A 23681-nucleotide genomic window follows, 5' to 3' on the forward strand; every position below is an offset into this window, starting at 1 on the left:
GTAACAAATCCAAATTGCTGCTCTCTTTGTAGGCAAGCAAGGCTTTGTTGCAACTGCAATTCTTACTTCTTCTTGAAATGTAGGGACGACAGTACATTCCATCACATCCATCTAGTGTACACAGGTAGGTCCATTGTGGCGGGCAGGCGAGCGGGCGGGCTGCTTTATTGGCTGTTTGCTGTTCCCCTACTCCACTCCACTATTTGACTGTTGTGCTGCATCAATCAATCAATCAATCAATCAATCAATCAATCAATCAATCAATCAATCAATCAATCAATCAATCAGTGGCTGGCTCAGGTGCAGCTCTTTAACTTACCTAAAAGGGAGGGCGGAGAGAAGACAAGGAAGGTGAATGAGGTGTTCCAATGTGAAATGCCGGAAACACAGAAACACAGACGACACACAACAAGAGGTGGCAATCTATTCATTAATTGCATTTAATCAATGAGCTCATTATCACTCATGCATTGTCCAACAGGTGTTGAAATAATGGGATTAAAAGGGGAGATCCCTTCAGAAAGACAGAAACAATAGCAAAGACAAAAAACACTTTTGGAATCTGCTTTTAGTCAACACATAAGGAAAGGGTGCACCGGTCCTGGAAATACTGCAATACCAGGTCAATGCGTGGAGTGGACAGAGCAAGCTCTATTTCCATCTCCCTGTTCTAAAAATCCATTTAATATATGGTCCCCAGATAGGGGACGTATCAGATATTAAACTGATAAGAACAGATACTACACTTGATCTTAGCCAAAAGGCCGAGAAGCGATAACCCGAACGGGCCGCGCGTTGCCCGAGCCTGCCCGATACTGCTGTTCAGCCCTTGCAGCGATTCAGCCTACTTCTAGGCAATTCCATGGGGCCCTGCAGGCTCACACACTCACAGCTACACGGGAGGTGAATAAAGGCCGGAGAGGAAGCCAGACAGGATTTGCTTCTTTTGCTTGCACCACAATGCAGTGCTGAAAGAGGAGGAATCTACATAAAAACGCCTTCCTGGCAACGCCCAAATGCCCTGCTGCCATGCAGATAAACACTGGCAGCGGCTGCAAGTGCATGCCCACAGCCACCCCTTGTTCCTTCACACCTTGTATCAGCTGTAATCCAGTCCAGTCCAGTGCTGCCTGCTGAGCAGCACTGACCAACACTGCCTGGGCCCAGGCTTTTATCTCTGAGGCCCCATTATGATGTCAGAAAGCTGGCTCTGGAATCCTGAGGGCTCCACTATGACACGTGCAAAGTTCCGTCTGAACTTTATATAAGACGGTGAGGCTCAGTCAGTCACTCAGTGTTGCCTGAGAGGGCAACACTGCAACAGCCGGCCGCCAGGCTGTCTTTTTTTTGCACAGCTAGTTGCCTCCAGGAGGCCACAAGAGGGAGACAAGGGACTGCAAAATGGAAAATAGGCATCCACCAACTTTACAGACAACTTCTCCTTGCTCCTACAACCTCCATCCTTGCACAGTTTGTTATTCTTCTAGGTAACATAGTAACAAATCCAAATTGCTGCTCTCTTTGTAGGCAAGCAAGGCTTTGTTGCAACTGCAATTCTTACTTCTTCTTGAAATGTAGGGACGACAGTACATTCCATCACATCCATCTAGTGTACACAGGTAGGTCCATTGTGGCGGGCAGGCGAGCGGGCGGGCTGCTTTATTGGCTGTTTGCTGTTCCCCTACTCCACTCCACTATTTGACTGTTGTGCTGCATCAATCAATCAATCAATCAATCAATCAATCAATCAATCAATCAGTGGCTGGCTCAGGTGCAGCTCTTTAACTTACCTAAAAGGGAGGGCGGAGAGAAGACAAGGAAGGTGAATGAGGTGTTCCAATGTGAAATGCCGGAAACACAGAAACACAGACGACACACAACAAGAGGTGGCAATCTATTCATTAATTGCATTTAATCAATGAGCTCATTATCACTCATGCATTGTCCAACAGGTGTTGAAATAATGGGATTAAAAGGGGAGATCCCTTCAGAAAGACAGAAACAATAGCAAAGACAAAAAACACTTTTGGAATCTGCTTTTAGTCAACACATAAGGAAAGGGTGCACCGGTCCTGGAAATACTGCAATACCAGGTCAATGCGTGGAGTGGACAGAGCAAGCTCTATTTCCATCTCCCTGTTCTAAAAATCCATTTAATATATGGTCCCCAGATAGGGGACGTATCAGATATTAAACTGATAAGAACAGATACTACACTTGATCTTAGCCAAAAGGCCGAGAAGCGATAACCCGAACGGGCCGCGCGTTGCCCGAGCCTGCCCGATACTGCTGTTCAGCCCTTGCAGCGATTCAGCCTACTTCTAGGCAATTCCATGGGGCCCTGCAGGCTCACACACTCACAGCTACACGGGAGGTGAATAAAGGCCGGAGAGGAAGCCAGACAGGATTTGCTTCTTTTGCTTGCACCACAATGCAGTGCTGAAAGAGGAGGAATCTACATAAAAACGCCTTCCTGGCAACGCCCAAATGCCCTGCTGCCATGCAGATAAACACTGGCAGCGGCAGCAAGTGCATGCCCACAGCCACCCCTTGTTCCTTCACACCTTGTATCAGCTGTAATCCAGTCCAGTCCAGTGCTGCCTGCTGAGCAGCACTGACCAACACTGCCTGGGCCCAGGCTTTTATCTCTGAGGCCCCATTATGATGTCAGAAAGCTGGCTCTGGAATCCTGAGGGCTCCACTATGACACGTGCAAAGTTCCGTCTGAACTTTATATAAGACGGTGAGGCTCAGTCAGTCACTCAGTGTTGCCTGAGAGGGCAACACTGCAACAGCCGGCCGCCAGGCTGTCTTTTTTTTGCACAGCTAGTTGCCTCCAGGAGGCCACAAGAGGGAGACAAGGGACTGCAAAATGGAAAATAGGCATCCACCAACTTTACAGACAACTTCTCCTTGCTCCTACAACCTCCATCCTTGCACAGTTTGTTATTCTTCTAGGTAACATAGTAACAAATCCAAATTGCTGCTCTCTTTGTAGGCAAGCAAGGCTTTGTTGCAACTGCAATTCTTACTTCTTCTTGAAATGTAGGGACGACAGTACATTCCATCACATCCATCTAGTGTACACAGGTAGGTCCATTGTGGCGGGCAGGCGAGCGGGCGGGCTGCTTTATTGGCTGTTTGCTGTTCCCCTACTCCACTCCACTATTTGACTGTTGTGCTGCATCAATCAATCAATCAATCAATCAATCAATCAATCAGTGGCTGGCTCAGGTGCAGCTCTTTAACTTACCTAAAAGGGAGGGCGGAGAGAAGACAAGGAAGGTGAATGAGGTGTTCCAATGTGAAATGCCGGAAACACAGAAACACAGACGACACACAACAAGAGGTGGCAATCTATTCATTAATTGCATTTAATCAATGAGCTCATTATCACTCATGCATTGTCCAACAGGTGTTGAAATAATGGGATTAAAAGGGGAGATCCCTTCAGAAAGACAGAAACAATAGCAAAGACAAAAAACACTTTTGGAATCTGCTTTTAGTCAACACATAAGGAAAGGGTGCACCGGTCCTGGAAATACTGCAATACCAGGTCAATGCGTGGAGTGGACAGAGCAAGCTCTATTTCCATCTCCCTGTTCTAAAAATCCATTTAATATATGGTCCCCAGATAGGGGACGTATCAGATATTAAACTGATAAGAACAGATACTACACTTGATCTTAGCCAAAAGGCCGAGAAGCGATAACCCGAACGGGCCGCGCGTTGCCCGAGCCTGCCCGATACTGCTGTTCAGCCCTTGCAGCGATTCAGCCTACTTCTAGGCAATTCCATGGGGCCCTGCAGGCTCACACACTCACAGCTACACGGGAGGTGAATAAAGGCCGGAGAGGAAGCCAGACAGGATTTGCTTCTTTTGCTTGCACCACAATGCAGTGCTGAAAGAGGAGGAATCTACATAAAAACGCCTTCCTGGCAACGCCCAAATGCCCTGCTGCCATGCAGATAAACACTGGCAGCGGCAGCAAGTGCATGCCCACAGCCACCCCTTGTTCCTTCACACCTTGTATCAGCTGTAATCCAGTCCAGTCCAGTGCTGCCTGCTGAGCAGCACTGACCAACACTGCCTGGGCCCAGGCTTTTATCTCTGAGGCCCCATTATGATGTCAGAAAGCTGGCTCTGGAATCCTGAGGGCTCCACTATGACACGTGCAAAGTTCCGTCTGAACTTTATATAAGACGGTGAGGCTCAGTCAGTCACTCAGTGTTGCCTGAGAGGGCAACACTGCAACAGCCGGCCGCCAGGCTGTCTTTTTTTTGCACAGCTAGTTGCCTCCAGGAGGCCACAAGAGGGAGACAAGGGACTGCAAAATGGAAAATAGGCATCCACCAACTTTACAGACAACTTCTCCTTGCTCCTACAACCTCCATCCTTGCACAGTTTGTTATTCTTCTAGGTAACATAGTAACAAATCCAAATTGCTGCTCTCTTTGTAGGCAAGCAAGGCTTTGTTGCAACTGCAATTCTTACTTCTTCTTGAAATGTAGGGACAACAGTACATTCCATCACATCCATCTAGTGTACACAGGTAGGTCCATTGTGGCGGGCAGGCGAGCGGGCGGGCTGCTTTATTGGCTGTTTGCTGTTCCCCTACTCCACTCCACTATTTGACTGTTGTGCTGCATCAATCAATCAATCAATCAATCAATCAATCAATCAATCAATTAATCAATCAATCAATCAGTGGCTGGCTCAGGTGCAGCTCTTTAACTTACCTAAAAGGGAGGGCGGAGAGAAGACAAGGAAGGTGAATGAGGTGTTCCAATGTGAAATGCCGGAAACACAGAAACACAGACGACACACAACAAGAGGTGGCAATCTATTCATTAATTGCATTTAATCAATGAGCTCATTATCACTCATGCATTGTCCAACAGGTGTTGAAATAATGGGATTAAAAGGGGAGATCCCTTCAGAAAGACAGAAACAATAGCAAAGACAAAAAACACTTTTGGAATCTGCTTTTAGTCAACACATAAGGAAAGGGTGCACCGGTCCTGGAAATACTGCAATACCAGGTCAATGCGTGGAGTGGACAGAGCAAGCTCTATTTCCATCTCCCTGTTCTAAAAATCCATTTAATATATGGTCCCCAGATAGGGGACGTATCAGATATTAAACTGATAAGAACAGATACTACACTTGATCTTAGCCAAAAGGCCGAGAAGCGATAACCCGAACGGGCCGCGCGTTGCCCGAGCCTGCCCGATACTGCTGTTCAGCCCTTGCAGCGATTCAGCCTACTTCTAGGCAATTCCATGGGGCCCTGCAGGCTCACACACTCACAGCTACACGGGAGGTGAATAAAGGCCGGAGAGGAAGCCAGACAGGATTTGCTTCTTTTGCTTGCACCACAATGCAGTGCTGAAAGAGGAGGAATCTACATAAAAACGCCTTCCTGGCAACGCCCAAATGCCCTGCTGCCATGCAGATAAACACTGGCAGCGGCAGCAAGTGCATGCCCACAGCCACCCCTTGTTCCTTCACACCTTGTATCAGCTGTAATCCAGTCCAGTCCAGTGCTGCCTGCTGAGCAGCACTGACCAACACTGCCTGGGCCCAGGCTTTTATCTCTGAGGCCCCATTATGATGTCAGAAAGCTGGCTCTGGAATCCTGAGGGCTCCACTATGACACGTGCAAAGTTCCGTCTGAACTTTATATAAGACGGTGAGGCTCAGTCAGTCACTCAGTGTTGCCTGAGAGGGCAACACTGCAACAGCCGGCCGCCAGGCTGTCTTTTTTTTGCACAGCTAGTTGCCTCCAGGAGGCCACAAGAGGGAGACAAGGGACTGCAAAATGGAAAATAGGCATCCACCAACTTTACAGACAACTTCTCCTTGCTCCTACAACCTCCATCCTTGCACAGTTTGTTATTCTTCTAGGTAACATAGTAACAAATCCAAATTGCTGCTCTCTTTGTAGGCAAGCAAGGCTTTGTTGCAACTGCAATTCTTACTTCTTCTTGAAATGTAGGGACGACAGTACATTCCATCACATCCATCTAGTGTACACAGGTAGGTCCATTGTGGCGGGCAGGCGAGCGGGCGGGCTGCTTTATTGGCTGTTTGCTGTTCCCCTACTCCACTCCACTATTTGACTGTTGTGCTGCATCAATCAATCAATCAATCAATCAATCAATCAATCAATCAATCAATCAGTGGCTGGCTCAGGTGCAGCTCTTTAACTTACCTAAAAGGGAGGGCGGAGAGAAGACAAGGAAGGTGAATGAGGTGTTCCAATGTGAAATGCCGGAAACACAGAAACACAGACGACACACAACAAGAGGTGGCAATCTATTCATTAATTGCATTTAATCAATGAGCTCATTATCACTCATGCATTGTCCAACAGGTGTTGAAATAATGGGATTAAAAGGGGAGATCCCTTCAGAAAGACAGAAACAATAGCAAAGACAAAAAACACTTTTGGAATCTGCTTTTAGTCAACACATAAGGAAAGGGTGCACCGGTCCTGGAAATACTGCAATACCAGGTCAATGCGTGGAGTGGACAGAGCAAGCTCTATTTCCATCTCCCTGTTCTAAAAATCCATTTAATATATGGTCCCCAGATAGGGGACGTATCAGATATTAAACTGATAAGAACAGATACTACACTTGATCTTAGCCAAAAGGCCGAGAAGCGATAACCCGAACGGGCCGCGCGTTGCCCGAGCCTGCCCGATACTGCTGTTCAGCCCTTGCAGCGATTCAGCCTACTTCTAGGCAATTCCATGGGGCCCTGCAGGCTCACACACTCACAGCTACACGGGAGGTGAATAAAGGCCGGAGAGGAAGCCAGACAGGATTTGCTTCTTTTGCTTGCACCACAATGCAGTGCTGAAAGAGGAGGAATCTACATAAAAACGCCTTCCTGGCAACGCCCAAATGCCCTGCTGCCATGCAGATAAACACTGGCAGCGGCAGCAAGTGCATGCCCACAGCCACCCCTTGTTCCTTCACACCTTGTATCAGCTGTAATCCAGTCCAGTCCAGTGCTGCCTGCTGAGCAGCACTGACCAACACTGCCTGGGCCCAGGCTTTTATCTCTGAGGCCCCATTATGATGTCAGAAAGCTGGCTCTGGAATCCTGAGGGCTCCACTATGACACGTGCAAAGTTCCGTCTGAACTTTATATAAGACGGTGAGGCTCAGTCAGTCACTCAGTGTTGCCTGAGAGGGCAACACTGCAACAGCCGGCCGCCAGGCTGTCTTTTTTTTGCACAGCTAGTTGCCTCCAGGAGGCCACAAGAGGGAGACAAGGGACTGCAAAATGGAAAATAGGCATCCACCAACTTTACAGACAACTTCTCCTTGCTCCTACAACCTCCATCCTTGCACAGTTTGTTATTCTTCTAGGTAACATAGTAACAAATCCAAATTGCTGCTCTCTTTGTAGGCAAGCAAGGCTTTGTTGCAACTGCAATTCTTACTTCTTCTTGAAATGTAGGGACGACAGTACATTCCATCACATCCATCTAGTGTACACAGGTAGGTCCATTGTGGCGGGCAGGCGAGCGGGCGGGCTGCTTTATTGGCTGTTTGCTGTTCCCCTACTCCACTCCACTATTTGACTGTTGTGCTGCATCAATCAATCAATCAATCAATCAATCAATCAATCAATCAATCAATCAATCAATCAATCAGTGGCTGGCTCAGGTGCAGCTCTTTAACTTACCTAAAAGGGAGGGCGGAGAGAAGACAAGGAAGGTGAATGAGGTGTTCCAATGTGAAATGCTGGAAACATAGAAACACAGACGACACACAACAAGAGGTGGCAATCTATTCATTAATTGCATTTAATCAATGAGCTCATTATCACTCATGCATTGTCCAACAGGTGTTGAAATAATGGGATTAAAAGGGGAGATCCCTTCAGAAAGACAGAAACAATAGCAAAGACAAAAAACACTTTTGGAATCTGCTTTTAGTCAACACATAAGGAAAGGGTGCACCGGTCCTGGAAATACTGCAATACCAGGTCAATGCGTGGAGTGGACAGAGCAAGCTCTATTTCCATCTCCCTGTTCTAAAAATCCATTTAATATATGGTCCCCAGATAGGGGACGTATCAGATATTAAACTGATAAGAACAGATACTACACTTGATCTTAGCCAAAAGGCCGAGAAGCGATAACCCGAACGGGCCGCGCGTTGCCCGAGCCTGCCCGATACTGCTGTTCAGCCCTTGCAGCGATTCAGCCTACTTCTAGGCAATTCCATGGGGCCCTGCAGGCTCACACACTCACAGCTACACGGGAGGTGAATAAAGGCCGGAGAGGAAGCCAGACAGGATTTGCTTCTTTTGCTTGCACCACAATGCAGTGCTGAAAGAGGAGGAATCTACATAAAAACGCCTTCCTGGCAACGCCCAAATGCCCTGCTGCCATGCAGATAAACACTGGCAGCGGCAGCAAGTGCATGCCCACAGCCACCCCTTGTTCCTTCACACCTTGTATCAGCTGTAATCCAGTCCAGTCCAGTGCTGCCTGCTGAGCAGCACTGACCAACACTGCCTGGGCCCAGGCTTTTATCTCTGAGGCCCCATTATGATGTCAGAAAGCTGGCTCTGGAATCCTGAGGGCTCCACTATGACACGTGCAAAGTTCCGTCTGAACTTTATATAAGACGGTGAGGCTCAGTCAGTCACTCAGTGTTGCCTGAGAGGGCAACACTGCAACAGCCGGCCGCCAGGCTGTCTTTTTTTTGCACAGCTAGTTGCCTCCAGGAGGCCACAAGAGGGAGACAAGGGACTGCAAAATGGAAAATAGGCATCCACCAACTTTACAGACAACTTCTCCTTGCTCCTACAACCTCCATCCTTGCACAGTTTGTTATTCTTCTAGGTAACATAGTAACAAATCCAAATTGCTGCTCTCTTTGTAGGCAAGCAAGGCTTTGTTGCAACTGCAATTCTTACTTCTTCTTGAAATGTAGGGACGACAGTACATTCCATCACATCCATCTAGTGTACACAGGTAGGTCCATTGTGGCGGGCAGGCGAGCGGGCGGGCTGCTTTATTGGCTGTTTGCTGTTCCCCTACTCCACTCCACTATTTGACTGTTGTGCTGCATCAATCAATCAATCAATCAATCAATCAATCAATCAATCAATCAATCAATCAATCAGTGGCTGGCTCAGGTGCAGCTCTTTAACTTACCTAAAAGGGAGGGCGGAGAGAAGACAAGGAAGGTGAATGAGGTGTTCCAATGTGAAATGCCGGAAACACAGAAACACAGACGACACACAACAAGAGGTGGCAATCTATTCATTAATTGCATTTAATCAATGAGCTCATTATCACTCATGCATTGTCCAACAGGTGTTGAAATAATGGGATTAAAAGGGGAGATCCCTTCAGAAAGACAGAAACAATAGCAAAGACAAAAAACACTTTTGGAATCTGCTTTTAGTCAACACATAAGGAAAGGGTGCACCGGTCCTGGAAATACTGCAATACCAGGTCAATGCGTGGAGTGGACAGAGCAAGCTCTATTTCCATCTCCCTGTTCTAAAAATCCATTTAATATATGGTCCCCAGATAGGGGACGTATCAGATATTAAACTGATAAGAACAGATACTACACTTGATCTTAGCCAAAAGGCCGAGAAGCGATAACCCGAACGGGCCGCGCGTTGCCCGAGCCTGCCCGATACTGCTGTTCAGCCCTTGCAGCGATTCAGCCTACTTCTAGGCAATTCCATGGGGCCCTGCAGGCTCACACACTCACAGCTACACGGGAGGTGAATAAAGGCCGGAGAGGAAGCCAGACAGGATTTGCTTCTTTTGCTTGCACCACAATGCAGTGCTGAAAGAGGAGGAATCTACATAAAAACGCCTTCCTGGCAACGCCCAAATGCCCTGCTGCCATGCAGATAAACACTGGCAGCGGCAGCAAGTGCATGCCCACAGCCACCCCTTGTTCCTTCACACCTTGTATCAGCTGTAATCCAGTCCAGTCCAGTGCTGCCTGCTGAGCAGCACTGACCAACACTGCCTGGGCCCAGGCTTTTATCTCTGAGGCCCCATTATGATGTCAGAAAGCTGGCTCTGGAATCCTGAGGGCTCCACTATGACACGTGCAAAGTTCCGTCTGAACTTTATATAAGACGGTGAGGCTCAGTCAGTCACTCAGTGTTGCCTGAGAGGGCAACACTGCAACAGCCGGCCGCCAGACTGTCTTTTTTTTGCACAGCTAGTTGCCTCCAGGAGGCCACAAGAGGGAGACAAGGGACTGCAAAATGGAAAATAGGCATCCACCAACTTTACAGACAACTTCTCCTTGCTCCTACAACCTCCATCCTTGCACAGTTTGTTATTCTTCTAGGTAACATAGTAACAAATCCAAATTGCTGCTCTCTTTGTAGGCAAGCAAGGCTTTGTTGCAACTGCAATTCTTACTTCTTCTTGAAATGTAGGGACGACAGTACATTCCATCACATCCATCTAGTGTACACAGGTAGGTCCATTGTGGCGGGCAGGCGAGCGGGCGGGCTGCTTTATTGGCTGTTTGCTGTTCCCCTACTCCACTCCACTATTTGACTGTTGTGCTGCATCAATCAATCAATCAATCAATCAATCAATCAATCAATCAATCAATCAATCAATCAATCAATCAATCAATCAATCAATCAATCAATCAGTGGCTGGCTCAGGTGCAGCTCTTTAACTTACCTAAAAGGGAGGGCGGAGAGAAGACAAGGAAGGTGAATGAGGTGTTCCAATGTGAAATGCCGGAAACACAGAAACACAGACGACACACAACAAGAGGTGGCAATCTATTCATTAATTGCATTTAATCAATGAGCTCATTATCACTCATGCATTGTCCAACAGGTGTTGAAATAATGGGATTAAAAGGGGAGATCCCTTCAGAAAGACAGAAACAATAGCAAAGACAAAAAACACTTTTGGAATCTGCTTTTAGTCAACACATAAGGAAAGGGTGCACCGGTCCTGGAAATACTGCAATACCAGGTCAATGCGTGGAGTGGACAGAGCAAGCTCTATTTCCATCTCCCTGTTCTAAAAATCCATTTAATATATGGTCCCCAGATAGGGGACGTATCAGATATTAAACTGATAAGAACAGATACTACACTTGATCTTAGCCAAAAGGCCGAGAAGCGATAACCCGAACGGGCCGCGCGTTGCCCGAGCCTGCCCGATACTGCTGTTCAGCCCTTGCAGCGATTCAGCCTACTTCTAGGCAATTCCATGGGGCCCTGCAGGCTCACACACTCACAGCTACACGGGAGGTGAATAAAGGCCGGAGAGGAAGCCAGACAGGATTTGCTTCTTTTGCTTGCACCACAATGCAGTGCTGAAAGAGGAGGAATCTACATAAAAACGCCTTCCTGGCAACGCCCAAATGCCCTGCTGCCATGCAGATAAACACTGGCAGCGGCAGCAAGTGCATGCCCACAGCCACCCCTTGTTCCTTCACACCTTGTATCAGCTGTAATCCAGTCCAGTCCAGTGCTGCCTGCTGAGCAGCACTGACCAACACTGCCTGGGCCCAGGCTTTTATCTCTGAGGCCCCATTATGATGTCAGAAAGCTGGCTCTGGAATCCTGAGGGCTCCACTATGACACGTGCAAAGTTCCGTCTGAACTTTATATAAGACGGTGAGGCTCAGTCAGTCACTCAGTGTTGCCTGAGAGGGCAACACTGCAACAGCCGGCCGCCAGGCTGTCTTTTTTTTGCACAGCTAGTTGCCTCCAGGAGGCCACAAGAGGGAGACAAGGGACTGCAAAATGGAAAATAGGCATCCACCAACTTTACAGACAACTTCTCCTTGCTCCTACAACCTCCATCCTTGCACAGTTTGTTATTCTTCTAGGTAACATAGTAACAAATCCAAATTGCTGCTCTCTTTGTAGGCAAGCAAGGCTTTGTTGCAACTGCAATTCTTACTTCTTCTTGAAATGTAGGGACGACAGTACATTCCATCACATCCATCTAGTGTACACAGGTAGGTCCATTGTGGCGGGCAGGCGAGCGGGCGGGCTGCTTTATTGGCTGTTTGCTGTTCCCCTACTCCACTCCACTATTTGACTGTTGTGCTGCATCAATCAATCAATCAATCAATCAATCAATCAATCAATCAGTGGCTGGCTCAGGTGCAGCTCTTTAACTTACCTAAAAGGGAGGGCGGAGAGAAGACAAGGAAGGTGAATGAGGTGTTCCAATGTGAAATGCCGGAAACACAGAAACACAGACGACACACAACAAGAGGTGGCAATCTATTCATTAATTGCATTTAATCAATGAGCTCATTATCACTCATGCATTGTCCAACAGGTGTTGAAATAATGGGATTAAAAGGGGAGATCCCTTCAGAAAGACAGAAACAATAGCAAAGACAAAAAACACTTTTGGAATCTGCTTTTAGTCAACACATAAGGAAAGGGTGCACCGGTCCTGGAAATACTGCAATACCAGGTCAATGCGTGGAGTGGACAGAGCAAGCTCTATTTCCATCTCCCTGTTCTAAAAATCCATTTAATATATGGTCCCCAGATAGGGGACGTATCAGATATTAAACTGATAAGAACAGATACTACACTTGATCTTAGCCAAAAGGCCGAGAAGCGATAACCCGAACGGGCCGCGCGTTGCCCGAGCCTGCCCGATACTGCTGTTCAGCCCTTGCAGCGATTCAGCCTACTTCTAGGCAATTCCATGGGGCCCTGCAGGCTCACACACTCACAGCTACACGGGAGGTGAATAAAGGCCGGAGAGGAAGCCAGACAGGATTTGCTTCTTTTGCTTGCACCACAATGCAGTGCTGAAAGAGGAGGAATCTACATAAAAACGCCTTCCTGGCAACGCCCAAATGCCCTGCTGCCATGCAGATAAACACTGGCAGCGGCAGCAAGTGCATGCCCACAGCCACCCCTTGTTCCTTCACACCTTGTATCAGCTGTAATCCAGTCCAGTCCAGTGCTGCCTGCTGAGCAGCACTGACCAACACTGCCTGGGCCCAGGCTTTTATCTCTGAGGCCCCATTATGATGTCAGAAAGCTGGCTCTGGAATCCTGAGGGCTCCACTATGACACGTGCAAAGTTCCGTCTGAACTTTATATAAGACGGTGAGGCTCAGTCAGTCACTCAGTGTTGCCTGAGAGGGCAACACTGCAACAGCCGGCCGCCAGGCTGTCTTTTTTTTGCACAGCTAGTTGCCTCCAGGAGGCCACAAGAGGGAGACAAGGGACTGCAAAATGGAAAATAGGCATCCACCAACTTTACAGACAACTTCTCCTTGCTCCTACAACCTCCATCCTTGCACAGTTTGTTATTCTTCTAGGTAACATAGTAACAAATCCAAATTGCTGCTCTCTTTGTAGGCAAGCAAGGCTTTGTTGCAACTGCAATTCTTACTTCTTCTTGAAATGTAGGGACGACAGTACATTCCATCACATCCATCTAGTGTACACAGGTAGGTCCATTGTGGCGGGCAGGCGAGCGGGCGGGCTGCTTTATTGGCTGTTTGCTGTTCCCCTACTCCACTCCACTATTTGACTGTTGTGCTGCATCAATCAATCAATCAATCAATCAATCAATCAATCAATCAGTGGCTGGCTCAGGTGCAGCTCTTTAACTTACCTAAAAGGGAGGGCGGAGAGAAGACAAGGAAGGTGAATGAGGTGTTCCAATGTGAAATGCCGGAAACACAGAAACACAGACGACACACAACAAGAGGTGGCAATCTATTCATTAATTGCATTTAATCAATGAGCTCATTATCACTCATGCATTGTCCAACAGGTGTTGAAATAATGGGATTAAAAGGGGAGATCCCTTCAGAAAGACAGAAACAATAGCAAAGACAAAAAACACTTTTGGAATCTGCTTTTAGTCAACACATAAGGAAAGGGTGCACCGGTCCTGGAAATACTGCAATACCAGGTCAATGCGTGGAGTGGACAGAGCAAGCTCTATTTCCATCTCCCTGTTCTAAAAATCCATTTAATATATGGTCCCCAGATAGGGGACGTATCAGATATTAAACTGATAAGAACAGATACTACACTTGATCTTAGCCAAAAGGCCGAGAAGCGATAACCCGAACGGGCCGCGCGTTGCCCGAGCCTGCCCGATACTGCTGTTCAGCCCTTGCAGCGATTCAGCCTACTTCTAGGCAATTCCATGGGGCCCTGCAGGCTCACACACTCACAGCTACACGGGAGGTGAATAAAGGCCGGAGAGGAAGCCAGACAGGATTTGCTTCTTTTGCTTGCACCACAATGCAGTGCTGAAAGAGGAGGAATCTACATAAAAACGCCTTCCTGGCAACGCCCAAATGCCCTGCTGCCATGCAGATAAACACTGGCAGCGGCAGCAAGTGCATGCCCACAGCCACCCCTTGTTCCTTCACACCTTGTATCAGCTGTAATCCAGTCCAGTCCAGTGCTGCCTGCTGAGCAGCACTGACCAACACTGCCTGGGCCCAGGCTTTTATCTCTGAGGGCCCATTATGATGTCAGAAAGCTGGCTCTGGAATCCTGAGGGCTCCACTATGACACGTGCAAAGTTCCGTCTGAACTTTATATAAGACGGTGAGGCTCAGTCAGTCACTCAGTGTTGCCTGAGAGGGCAACACTGCAACAGCCGGCCGCCAGGCTGTCTTTTTTTTGCACAGCTAGTTGCCTCCAGGAGGCCACAAGAGGGAGACAAGGGACTGCAAAATGGAAAATAGGCATCCACCAACTTTACAGACAACTTCTCCTTGCTCCTACAACCTCCATCCTTGCACAGTTTGTTATTCTTCTAGGTAACATAGTAACAAATCCAAATTGCTGCTCTCTTTGTAGGCAAGCAAGGCTTTGTTGCAACTGCAATTCTTACTTCTTCTTGAAATGTAGGGACGACAGTACATTCCATCACATCCATCTAGTGTACACAGGTAGGTCCATTGTGGCGGGCAGGCGAGCGGGCGGGCTGCTTTATTGGCTGTTTGCTGTTCCCCTACTCCACTCCACTATTTGACTGTTGTGCTGCATCAATCAATCAATCAATCAATCAATCAATCAATCAATCAGTGGCTGGCTCAGGTGCAGCTCTTTAACTTACCTAAAAGGGAGGGCGGAGAGAAGACAAGGAAGGTGAATGAGGTGTTCCAATGTGAAATGCCGGAAACACAGAAACACAGACGACACACAACAAGAGGTGGCAATCTATTCATTAATTGCATTTAATCAATGAGCTCATTATCACTCATGCATTGTCCAACAGGTGTTGAAATAATGGGATTAAAAGGGGAGATCCCTTCAGAAAGACAGAAACAATAGCAAAGACAAAAAACACTTTTGGAATCTGCTTTTAGTCAACACATAAGGAAAGGGTGCACCGGTCCTGAAAATACTGCAATACCAGGTCAATGCGTGGAGTGGACAGAGCTAGCTCTATTTCCATCTCCCTGTTCTAAAAATCCATTTAATATATGGTCCCCAGATAGGGGACGTATCAGATATTAAACTGATAAGAACAGATACTACACTTGATCTTAGCCAAAAGGCCGAGAAGCGATAACCCGAACGGGCCGCGCGTTGCCCGAGCCTGCCCGATACTGCTGTTCAGCCCTTGCAGCGATTCAGCCTACTTCTAGGCAATTCCATGGGGCCCTGCAGGCTCACACACTCACAGCTACACGGGAGGTGAATAAAGGCCGGAGAGGAAGCCAGACAGGATTTGCTTCTTTTGCTTGCACCACAATGCAGTGCTGAAAGAGGAGGAATCTACATAAAAACGCCTTCCTGGCAACGCCCAAATGCCCTGCTGCCATGCAGATAAACACTGGCAGCGGCAGCAAGTGCATGCCCACAGCCACCCCTTGTTCCTTCACACCTTGTATCAGCTGTAATCCAGTCCAGTCCAGTGCTGCCTGCTGAGCAGCACTGACCAACACTGCCTGGGCCCAGGCTTTTATCTCTGAGGCCCCATTATGATGTCAGAAAGCTGGCTCTGGAATCCTGAGGGCTCCACTATGACACGTGCAAAGTTCCGTCTGAACTTTATATAAGACGGTGAGGCTCAGTCAGTCACTCAGTGTTGCCTGAGAGGGCAACACTGCAACAGCCGGCCGCCAGGCTGTCTTTTTTTTGCACAGCTAGTTGCCTCCAGGAGGCCACAAGAGGGAGACAAGGGACTGCAAAATGGAAAATAGGCATCCACCAACTTTACAGACAACTTCTCCTTGCTCCTACAACCTCCATCCTTGCACAGTTTGTTATTCTTCTAGGTAACATAGTAACAAATCCAAATTGCTGCTCTCTTTGTAGGCAAGCAAGGCTTTGTTGCAACTGCAATTCTTACTTCTTCTTGAAATGTAGGGACGACAGTACATTCCATCACATCCATCTAGTGTACACAGGTAGGTCCATTGTGGCGGGCAGGCGAGCGGGCGGGCTGCTTTATTGGCTGTTTGCTGTTCCCCTACTCCACTCCACTATTTGACTGTTGTGCTGCATCAATCAATCAATCAATCAATCAATCAATCAATCAATCAATCAGTGGCTGGCTCAGGTGCAGCTCTTTAACTTACCTAAAAGGGAGGGCGGAGAGAAGACAAGGAAGGTGAATGAGGTGTTCCAATGTGAAATGCCGGAAACACAGAAACACAGACGACACACAACAAGAGGTGGCAATCTATTCATTAATTGCATTTAATCAATGAGCTCATTATCACTCATGCATTGTCCAACAGGTGTTGAAATAATGGGATTAAAAGGGGAGATCCCTTCAGAAAGACAGAAACAATAGCAAAGACAAAAAACACTTTTGGAATCTGCTTTTAGTCAACACATAAGGAAAGGGTGCACCGGTCCTGGAAATACTGCAATACCAGGTCAATGCGTGGAGTGGACAGAGCAAGCTCTATTTCCATCTCCCTGTTCTAAAAATCCATTTAATATATGGTCCCCAGATAGGGGACGTATCAGATATTAAACTGATAAGAACAGATACTACACTTGATCTTAGCCAAAAGGCCGAGAAGCGATAACCCGAACGGGCCGCGCGTTGCCCGAGCCTGCCCGATACTGCTGTTCAGCCCTTGCAGCGATTCAGCCTACTTCTAGGCAATTCCATGGGGCCCTGCAGGCTCACACACTCACAGCTACACGGGAGGTGAATAAAGGCCGGAGAGGAAGCCAGACAGGATTTGCTTCTTTTGCTTGCACCACAATGCAGTGCTGAAAGAGGAGGAATCTACATAAAAACGCCTTCCTGGCAACGCCCAAATGCCCTGCTGCCATGCAGATAAACACTGGCAGCGGCAGCAAGTGCATGCCCACAGCCACCCCTTGTTCCTTCACACCTTGTATCAGCTGTAATCCAGTCCAGTCCAGTGCTGCCTGCTGAGCAGCACTGACCAACACTGCCTGGGCCCAGGCTTTTATCTCTGAGGCCCCATTATGATGTCAGAAAGCTGGCTCTGGAATCCTGAGGGCTCCACTATGACACGTGCAAAGTTCCGTCTGAACTTTATATAAGACGGTGAGGCTCAGTCAGTCACTCAGTGTTGCCTGAGAGGGCAACACTGCAACAGCCGGCCGCCAGGCTGTCTTTTTTTTGCACAGCTAGTTGCCTCTAGGAGGCCACAAGAGGGAGACAAGGGACTGCAAAATGGAAAATAGGCATCCACCAACTTTACAGACAACTTCTCCTTGCTCCTACAACCTCCATCCTTGCACAGTTTGTTATTCTTCTAGGTAACATAGTAACAAATCCAAATTGCTGCTCTCTTTGTAGGCAAGCAAGGCTTTGTTGCAACTGCAATTCTTACTTCTTCTTGAAATGTAGGGACGACAGTACATTCCATCACATCCATCTAGTGTACACAGGTAGGTCCATTGTGGCGGGCAGGCGAGCGGGCGGGCTGCTTTATTGGCTGTTTGCTGTTCCCCTACTCCACTCCACTATTTGACTGTTGTGCTGCATCAATCAATCAATCAATCAATCAATCAATCAATCAATCAATCAATCAATCAATCAATCAATCAATCAGTGGCTGGCTCAGGTGCAGCTCTTTAACTTACCTAAAAGGGAGGGCGGAGAGAAGACAAGGAAGGTGAATGAGGTGTTCCAATGTGAAATGCCGGAAACACAGAAACACAGACGACACACAACAAGAGGTGGCAATCTATTCATTAATTGCATTTAATCAATGATCTCATTATCACTCATGCATTGTCCAACAGGTGTTGAAATAATGGGATTAAAAGGGGAGATCCCTTCAGAAAGACAGAAACAATAGCAAAGACAAAAAACACTTTTGGAATCTGCTTTTAGTCAACACATAAGGAAAGGGTGCACCGGTCCTGGAAATACTGCAATACCAGGTCAATGCGTGGAGTGGACAGAGCAAGCTCTATTTCCATCTCCCTGTTCTAAAAATCCATTTAATATATGGTCCCCAGATAGGGGACGTATCAGATATTAAACTGATAAGAACAGATACTACACTTGATCTTAGCCAAAAGGCCGAGAAGCGATAACCCGAACGGGCCGCGCGTTGCCCGAGCCTGCCCGATACTGCTGTTCAGCCCTTGCAGCGATTCAGCCTACTTCTAGGCAATTCCATGGGGCCCTGCAGGCTCACACACTCACAGCTACACGGGAGGTGAATAAAGGCCGGAGAGGAAGCCAGACAGGATTTGCTTCTTTTGCTTGCACCACAATGCAGTGCTGAAAGAGGAGGAATCTACATAAAAACGCCTTCCTGGCAACGCCCAAATGCCCTGCTGCCATGCAGATAAACACTGGCAGCGGCAGCAAGTGCATGCCCACAGCCACCCCTTGTTCCTTCACACCTTGTATCAGCTGTAATCCAGTCCAGTCCAGTGCTGCCTGCTGAGCAGCACTGACCAACACTGCCTGGGCCCAGGCTTTTATCTCTGAGGCCCCATTATGATGTCAGAAAGCTGGCTCTGGAATCCTGAGGGCTCCACTATGACACGTGCAAAGTTCCGTCTGAACTTTATATAAGACGGTGAGGCTCAGTCAGTCACTCAGTGTTGCCTGAGAGGGCAACACTGCAACAGCCGGCCGCCAGGCTGTCTTTTTTTTGCACAGCTAGTTGCCTCCAGGAGGCCACAAGAGGGAGACAAGGGACTGCAAAATGGAAAATAGGCATCCACCAACTTTACAGACAACTTCTCCTTGCTCCTACAACCTCCATCCTTGCACAGTTTGTTATTCTTCTAGGTAACATAGTAACAAATCCAAATTGCTGCTCTCTTTGTAGGCAAGCAAGGCTTTGTTGCAACTGCAATTCTTACTTCTTCTTGAAATGTAGGGACGACAGTACATTCCATCACATCCATCTAGTGTACACAGGTAGGTCCATTGTGGCGGGCAGGCGAGCGGGCGGGCTGCTTTATTGGCTGTTTGCTGTTCCCCTACTCCACTCCACTATTTGACTGTTGTGCTGCATCAATCAATCAATCAATCAATCAATCAATCAATCAATCAGTGGCTGGCTCAGGTGCAGCTCTTTAACTTACCTAAAAGGGAGGGCGGAGAGAAGACAAGGAAGGTGAATGAGGTGTTCCAATGTGAAATGCCGGAAACACAGAAACACAGACGACACACAACAAGAGGTGGCAATCTATTCATTAATTGCATTTAATCAATGAGCTCATTATCACTCATGCATTGTCCAACAGGTGTTGAAATAATGGGATTAAAAGGGGAGATCCCTTCAGAAAGACAGAAACAATAGCAAAGACAAAAAACACTTTTGGAATCTGCTTTTAGTCAACACATAAGGAAAGGGTGCACCGGTCCTGGAAATACTGCAATACCAGGTCAATGCGTGGAGTGGACAGAGCAAGCTCTATTTCCATCTCCCTGTTCTAAAAATCCATTTAATATATGGTCCCCAGATAGGGGACGTATCAGATATTAAACTGATAAGAACAGATACTACACTTGATCTTAGCCAAAAGGCCGAGAAGCGATAACCCGAACGGGCCGCGCGTTGCCCGAGCCTGCCCGATACTGCTGTTCAGCCCTTGCAGCGATTCAGCCTACTTCTAGGCAATTCCATGGGGCCCTGCAGGCTCACACACTCACAGCTACACGGGAGGTGAATAAAGGCCGGAGAGGAAGCCAGACAGGATTTGCTTCTTTTGCTTGCACCACAATGCAGTGCTGAAAGAGGAGGAATCTACATAAAAACGCCTTCCTGGCAACGCCCAAATGCCCTGCTGCCATGCAGATAAACACTGGCAGCGGCAGCAAGTGCATGCCCACAGCCACCCCTTGTTCCTTCACACCTTGTATCAGCTGTAATCCAGTCCAGTCCAGTGCTGCCTGCTGAGCAGCACTGACCAACACTGCCTGGGCCCAGGCTTTTATCTCTGAGGCCCCATTATGATGTCAGAAAGCTGGCTCTGGAATCCTGAGGGCTCCACTATGACACGTGCAAAGTTCCGTCTGAACTTTATATAAGACGGTGAGGCTCAGTCAGTCACTCAGTGTTGCCTGAGAGGGCAACACTGCAACAGCCGGCCGCCAGGCTGTCTTTTTTTTGCACAGCTAGTTGCCTCCAGGAGGCCACAAGAGGGAGACAAGGGACTGCAAAATGGAAAATAGGCATCCACCAACTTTACAGACAACTTCTCCTTGCTCCTACAACCTCCATCCTTGCACAGTTTGTTATTCTTCTAGGTAACATAGTAACAAATCCAAATTGCTGCTCTCTTTGTAGGCAAGCAAGGCTTTGTTGCAACTGCAATTCTTACTTCTTCTTGAAATGTAGGGACGACAGTACATTCCATCACATCCATCTAGTGTACACAGGTAGGTCCATTGTGGCGGGCAGGCGAGCGGGCGGGCTGCTTTATTGGCTGTTTGCTGTTCCCCTACTCCACTCCACTATTTGACTGTTGTGCTGCATCAATCAATCAATCAATCAATCAATCAATCAATCAATCAATCAATCAATCAGTGGCTGGCTCAGGTGCAGCTCTTTAACTTACCTAAAAGGGAGGGCGGAGAGAAGACAAGGAAGGTGAATGAGGTGTTCCAATGTGAAATGCCGGAAACACAGAAACACAGACGACACACAACAAGAGGTGGCAATCTATTCATTAATTGCATTTAATCAATGAGCTCATTATCACTCATGCATTGTCCAACAGGTGTTGAAATGATGGGATTAAAAGGGGAGATCCCTTCAGAAAGACAGAAACAATAGCAAAGACAAAAAACACTTTTGGAATCTGCTTTTAGTCAACACATAAGGAAAGGGTGCACCGGTCCTGGAAATACTGCAATACCAGGTCAATGCGTGGAGTGGACAGAGCAAGCTCTATTTCCATCTCCCTGTTCTAAAAATCCATTTAATATATGGTCCCCAGATAGGGGACGTATCAGATATTAAACTGATAAGAACAGATACTACACTTGATCTTAGCCAAAAGGCCGAGAAGCGATAACCCGAACGGGCCGCGCGTTGCCCGAGCCTGCCCGATACTGCTGTTCAGCCCTTGCAGCGATTCAGCCTACTTCTAGGCAATTCCATGGGGCCCTGCAGGCTCACACACTCACAGCTACACGGGAGGTGAATAAAGGCCGGAGAGGAAGCCAGACAGGATTTGCTTCTTTTGCTTGCACCACAATGCAGTGCTGAAAGAGGAGGAATCTACATAAAAACGCCTTCCTGGCAACGCCCAAATGCCCTGCTGCCATGCAGATAAACACTGGCAGCGGCAGCAAGTGCATGCCCACAGCCACCCCTTGTTCCTTCACACCTTGTATCAGCTGTAATCCAGTCCAGTCCAGTGCTGCCTGCTGAGCAGCACTGACCAACACTGCCTGGGCCCAGGCTTTTATCTCTGAGGCCCCATTATGATGTCAGAAAGCTGGCTCTGGAATCCTGAGGGCTCCACTATGACACGTGCAAAGTTCCGTCTGAACTTTATATAAGACGGTGAGGCTCAGTCAGTCACTCAGTGTTGCCTGAGAGGGCAACACTGCAACAGCCGGCCGCCAGGCTGTCTTTTTTTTGCACAGCTAGTTGCCTCCAGGAGGCCACAAGAGGGAGACAAGGGACTGCAAAATGGAAAATAGGCATCCACCAACTTTACAGACAACTTCTCCTTGCTCCTACAACCTCCATCCTTGCACAGTTTGTTATTCTTCTAGGTAACATAGTAACAAATCCAAATTGCTGCTCTCTTTGTAGGCAAGCAAGGCTTTGTTGCAACTGCAATTCTTACTTCTTCTTGAAATGTAGGGACGACAGTACATTCCATCACATCCATCTAGTGTACACAGGTAGGTCCATTGTGGCGGGCAGGCGAGCGGGCGGGCTGCTTTATTGGCTGTTTGCTGTTCCCCTACTCCACTCCACTATTTGACTGTTGTGCTGCATCAATCAATCAATCAATCAATCAATCAATCAATCAATCAATCAATCAATCAATCAATCAGTGGCTGGCTCAGGTGCAGCTCTTTAACTTACCTAAAAGGGAGGGCGGAGAGAAGACAAGGAAGGTGAATGAGGTGTTCCAATGTGAAATGCCGGAAACACAGAAACACAGACGACACACAACAAGAGGTGGCAATCTATTCATTAATTGCATTTAATCAATGATCTCATTATCACTCATGCATTGTCCAACAGGTGTTGAAATAATGGGATTAAAAGGGGAGATCCCTTCAGAAAGACAGAAACAATAGCAAAGACAAAAAACACTTTTGGAATCTGCTTTTAGTCAACACATAAGGAAAGGGTGCACCGGTCCTGGAAATACTGCAATACCAGGTCAATGCGTGGAGTGGACAGAGCAAGCTCTATTTCCATCTCCCTGTTCTAAAAATCCATTTAATATATGGTCCCCAGATAGGGGACGTATCAGATATTAAACTGATAAGAACAGATACTACACTTGATCTTAGCCAAAAGGCCGAGAAGCGATAACCCGAACGGGCCGCGCGTTGCCCGAGCCTGCCCGATACTGCTGTTCAGCCCTTGCAGCGATTCAGCCTACTTCTAGGCAATTCCATGGGGCCCTGCAGGCTCACACACTCACAGCTACACGGGAGGTGAATAAAGGCCGGAGAGGAAGCCAGACAGGATTTGCTTCTTTTGCTTGCACCACAATGCAGTGCTGAAAGAGGAGGAATCTACATAAAAACGCCTTCCTGGCAACGCCCAAATGCCCTGCTGCCATGCAGATAAACACTGGCAGCGGCAGCAAGTGCATGCCCACAGCCACCCCTTGTTCCTTCACACCTTGTATCAGCTGTAATCCAGTCCAGTCCAGTGCTGCCTTCTGAGCAGCACTGACCAACACTGCCTGGGCCCAGGCTTTTATCTCTGAGGCCCCATTATGATGTCAGAAAGCTGGCTCTGGAATCCTGAGGGCTCCACTATGACACGTGCAAAGTTCCGTCTGAACTTTATATAAGACGGTGAGGCTCAGTCAGTCACTCAGTGTTGCCTGAGAGGGCAACACTGCAACAGCCGGCCGCCAGGCTGTCTTTTTTTTGCACAGCTAGTTGCCTCCAGGAGGCCACAAGAGGGAGACAAGGGACTGCAAAATGGAAAATAGGCATCCACCAACTTTACAGACAACTTCTCCTTGCTCCTACAACCTCCATCCTTGCACAGTTTGTTATTCTTCTAGGTAACATAGTAAC

The 23681-nt window shown here is 47.8% G+C and overlaps 16 non-coding genes across 16 annotated transcripts; all 16 read right to left on the bottom strand.

Moving 5' to 3' along the window:
• Window positions 1-585: 585 nt before the first annotated feature.
• On the bottom strand, window positions 586-776 carry LOC142687771 (U2 spliceosomal RNA). The gene has a single exon (XR_012856965.1). It is a non-coding gene; the product is annotated as a U2 spliceosomal RNA (small nuclear RNA).
• A 1280-nt stretch (window positions 777-2056) lies between these two features.
• LOC142687772 (U2 spliceosomal RNA) lies at window positions 2057-2247 on the bottom strand. The gene has a single exon (XR_012856966.1). It is a non-coding gene; the product is annotated as a U2 spliceosomal RNA (small nuclear RNA).
• Window positions 2248-3519: 1272 nt separating this feature from the next.
• On the bottom strand, window positions 3520-3710 carry LOC142687773 (U2 spliceosomal RNA). The gene has a single exon (XR_012856967.1). It is a non-coding gene; the product is annotated as a U2 spliceosomal RNA (small nuclear RNA).
• Window positions 3711-5006: 1296 nt separating this feature from the next.
• On the bottom strand, window positions 5007-5197 carry LOC142687774 (U2 spliceosomal RNA). Its single transcript, XR_012856968.1, has one exon. It is a non-coding gene; the product is annotated as a U2 spliceosomal RNA (small nuclear RNA).
• A 1284-nt stretch (window positions 5198-6481) lies between these two features.
• LOC142687775 (U2 spliceosomal RNA) lies at window positions 6482-6672 on the bottom strand. Its single transcript, XR_012856969.1, has one exon. It is a non-coding gene; the product is annotated as a U2 spliceosomal RNA (small nuclear RNA).
• A 1296-nt stretch (window positions 6673-7968) lies between these two features.
• Window positions 7969-8159, bottom strand: LOC142687777 (U2 spliceosomal RNA). Its single transcript, XR_012856970.1, has one exon. It is a non-coding gene; the product is annotated as a U2 spliceosomal RNA (small nuclear RNA).
• Window positions 8160-9451: 1292 nt separating this feature from the next.
• LOC142687778 (U2 spliceosomal RNA) lies at window positions 9452-9642 on the bottom strand. The gene has a single exon (XR_012856971.1). It is a non-coding gene; the product is annotated as a U2 spliceosomal RNA (small nuclear RNA).
• A 1324-nt stretch (window positions 9643-10966) lies between these two features.
• On the bottom strand, window positions 10967-11157 carry LOC142687779 (U2 spliceosomal RNA). The gene has a single exon (XR_012856972.1). It is a non-coding gene; the product is annotated as a U2 spliceosomal RNA (small nuclear RNA).
• Window positions 11158-12433: 1276 nt separating this feature from the next.
• On the bottom strand, window positions 12434-12624 carry LOC142687780 (U2 spliceosomal RNA). The gene has a single exon (XR_012856973.1). It is a non-coding gene; the product is annotated as a U2 spliceosomal RNA (small nuclear RNA).
• Window positions 12625-13900: 1276 nt separating this feature from the next.
• LOC142687782 (U2 spliceosomal RNA) lies at window positions 13901-14091 on the bottom strand. The gene has a single exon (XR_012856975.1). It is a non-coding gene; the product is annotated as a U2 spliceosomal RNA (small nuclear RNA).
• Window positions 14092-15367: 1276 nt separating this feature from the next.
• Window positions 15368-15558, bottom strand: LOC142688037 (U2 spliceosomal RNA). The gene has a single exon (XR_012857206.1). It is a non-coding gene; the product is annotated as a U2 spliceosomal RNA (small nuclear RNA).
• Window positions 15559-16838: 1280 nt separating this feature from the next.
• LOC142687783 (U2 spliceosomal RNA) lies at window positions 16839-17029 on the bottom strand. Its single transcript, XR_012856976.1, has one exon. It is a non-coding gene; the product is annotated as a U2 spliceosomal RNA (small nuclear RNA).
• Window positions 17030-18333: 1304 nt separating this feature from the next.
• LOC142687784 (U2 spliceosomal RNA) lies at window positions 18334-18524 on the bottom strand. Its single transcript, XR_012856977.1, has one exon. It is a non-coding gene; the product is annotated as a U2 spliceosomal RNA (small nuclear RNA).
• A 1276-nt stretch (window positions 18525-19800) lies between these two features.
• LOC142687785 (U2 spliceosomal RNA) lies at window positions 19801-19991 on the bottom strand. The gene has a single exon (XR_012856978.1). It is a non-coding gene; the product is annotated as a U2 spliceosomal RNA (small nuclear RNA).
• Window positions 19992-21279: 1288 nt separating this feature from the next.
• LOC142687786 (U2 spliceosomal RNA) lies at window positions 21280-21470 on the bottom strand. The gene has a single exon (XR_012856979.1). It is a non-coding gene; the product is annotated as a U2 spliceosomal RNA (small nuclear RNA).
• A 1296-nt stretch (window positions 21471-22766) lies between these two features.
• On the bottom strand, window positions 22767-22957 carry LOC142687788 (U2 spliceosomal RNA). Its single transcript, XR_012856980.1, has one exon. It is a non-coding gene; the product is annotated as a U2 spliceosomal RNA (small nuclear RNA).
• Window positions 22958-23681: the final 724 nt, after the last annotated feature.

Source organism: Rhinoderma darwinii (genome assembly GCF_050947455.1).
Source record: "Rhinoderma darwinii isolate aRhiDar2 chromosome 5 unlocalized genomic scaffold, aRhiDar2.hap1 SUPER_5_unloc_24, whole genome shotgun sequence".
In the NCBI taxonomy this organism is placed as follows: domain Eukaryota; kingdom Metazoa; phylum Chordata; class Amphibia; order Anura; family Rhinodermatidae; genus Rhinoderma; species Rhinoderma darwinii.